This window comes from Somniosus microcephalus, unplaced genomic scaffold (genome assembly GCF_052327205.1).
Source record: "Somniosus microcephalus isolate GS21.2 unplaced genomic scaffold, FLI_Smic_1.0 unresolved_chr2, whole genome shotgun sequence".
Taxonomy (NCBI): Eukaryota; Metazoa; Chordata; class Chondrichthyes; order Squaliformes; family Somniosidae; genus Somniosus; species Somniosus microcephalus.
This window is the reverse complement of record NW_028225180.1, coordinates 73,789,005-73,791,599: the sequence shown is the minus strand read 5'-3', so window position 1 is coordinate 73,791,599 and position 2,595 is coordinate 73,789,005.

Sequence of the window (2,595 nt, the reverse complement as noted above, 5' to 3'; positions counted from 1 at the left end):
CGGTCCGAGCGGGACTGAGGCCAGCGACAGTGACCAGGGCCGGTCCGAGCGGGACTGAGGCCAGCGACAGTGACCAGGGTCAGTCCGAGCGGGACTGAGGCCAGCGACAGTGACCAGGGTCCGTCCGAGCGGGACTGAGGCCAGCGACAGTGACCAGGGCCGGTCCGAGCGGGACTGAGGCCAGCGACAGTGACCAGGGTCGGTCAGAGCGGGACTGAGGCCAGCGACAGTGACCAGGGCCGGTCCGAGCGGGACTGAGGCCAGCGACAGTGACCAGGGTCAGTCCGAGCGGGACTGAGGCCAGCGACAGTGACCAGGGTCAGTCCGAGCAGGACTGAGGCCAGCGACAGTGACCAGGGTCAGTCCGAGCGGGACTGAGGCCAGCGACAGTGACCAGTCCGAGCGGGACTGAGGCCAGCGACAGTGACCAGGGTCAGTCCGAGCGAGACTGAGGCCAGTGACAGTGACCAGGGTCAGTCCGAGCGGGACTGAGGCCAGTGACAGTGACCAGGGTCAGTCCGAGCGGGACTGAGGCCAGCGACAGTGACCAGGGTCAGTCCGAGCGGGACTGAGGCCAGCGACAGTGACCAGGGTCAGTCCGAGCGGGACTGAGGCCAGCGACAGTGACCAGGGTCAGTCCGAGCGGGACTGAGGCCAGCGACAGTGACCAGGGTCAGTCCGAGCGGGACTGAGGCCAGTGACAGTGACCAGGGTCAGTCCGAGCGGGACTGAGGCCAGTGACAGTGACCAGGGCCAGTCCGAGTGGGACTGAGGCCAGCGACAGTGACCAGGGCCAGTCCGAGCGGGACTGAGGCCAGCGACAGTGACCAGGGTCAGTCCGAGCGGGACTGAGGCCAGCGACAGTGACCAGGGTCAGTCCGAGCGAGACTGAGGCCAGCGACAGTGACCAGGGTCAGTCCGAGCGGGACTGAGGCCAGCGACAGTGACCAGGGTCAGTCCGAGCGGGACTGAGGCCAGCGACAGTGACCAGGGTTAGTCCGAGCGGGACTGAGGCCAGCGACAGTGACCAGGGTCCGTCCGAGCGGGACTGAGGCCAGTGACAGTGACCAGGGCCGGTCAGAGCGGGACTGAGGCCAGCGACAGTGACCAGGGCCGGTCCGAGCGGGACTGAGGCCAGCGACAGTGACCAGGGCTGGTCCGAGCGGGACTGAGGCCAGCGACAGTGACCAGGGTCAGTCCGAGCGGGACTGAGGCCAGCGACAGTGACCAGGGTCCGTCCGAGCGGGACTGAGGCCAGCGACAGTGACCAGGGCCGGTCCGAGCGGGACTGAGGCCAGCGACAGTGACCAGGGTCGGTCAGAGCGGGACTGAGGCCAGCGACAGTGACCAGGGCCGGTCCGAGCGGGACTGAGGCCAGCGACAGTGACCAGGGTCAGTCCGAGCGGGACTGAGGCCAGCGACAGTGACCAGGGTCAGTCCGAGCAGGACTGAGGCCAGCGACAGTGACCAGGGTCAGTCCGAGCGGGACTGAGGCCAGCGACAGTGACCAGTCCGAGCGGGACTGAGGCCAGCGACAGTGACCAGGGTCAGTCCGAGCGAGACTGAGGCCAGTGACAGTGACCAGGGTCAGTCCGAGCGGGACTGAGGCCAGTGACAGTGACCAGGGTCAGTCCGAGCGGGACTGAGGCCAGCGACAGTGACCAGGGTCAGTCCGAGCGGGACTGAGGCCAGCGACAGTGACCAGGGTCAGTCCGAGCGGGACTGAGGCCAGCGACAGTGACCAGTGTCAGTCCGAGCGGGACTGAGGCCAGCGACAGTGACCAGGGTCAGTCCGAGCGGGACTGAGGCCAGTGACAGTGACCAGGGTCAGTCCGAGCGGGACTGAGGCCAGTGACAGTGACCAGGGCCAGTCCGAGTGGGACTGAGGCCAGCGACAGTGACCAGGGCCAGTCCGAGCGGGACTGAGGCCAGCGACAGTGACCAGGGTCAGTCCGAGCGGGACTGAGGCCAGTGACAGTGACCAGGGCCAGTCCGAGTGGGACTGAGGCCAGCGACAGTGACCAGGGTCAGTCCGAGCGGGACTGAGGCCAGTGACAGTGACCAGGGCCAGTCCGAGCGAGACTGAGGCCAGTGACAGTGACCAGGGTCAGTCCGAGCGGGACTGAGGCCTGTGAGTGACCAGGGCCAGTCCGAGCGGGACTGAGGCCAGTGACAGTGACCAGGGCCAGTCCGAGTGGGACTGAGGCCAGCGACAGTGACCAGTGTCAGTCCGAGCGGGACTGAGGCCAGTGACAGTGACCAGGGCCAGTCCGAGCGAGACTGAGGCCAGTGACAGTGACCAGGGTCAGTCCGAGCGGGACTGAGGCCTGTGACAGTGACCAGGGTCAGTCCGAGCGGGACTGAGGCCAGTGACAGTGACCAGTCCGAGCGGGACTGAGGCCAGCGACAGTGACCAGGGTCAGTCCGAGCGAGACTGAGGCCTGTGACAGTCAGTCTCAGGCCAGCCCTGGCCCCGTCTCACCCACCTCGGCATGTCTCAAACCGTCGCGCAGTTTCATTCCCTCCCTCTTTACACAAATGGCTTCTAACCCCCGACACTTTCTGTTTAAATATAAAATTTCTGTAGCGGGCATG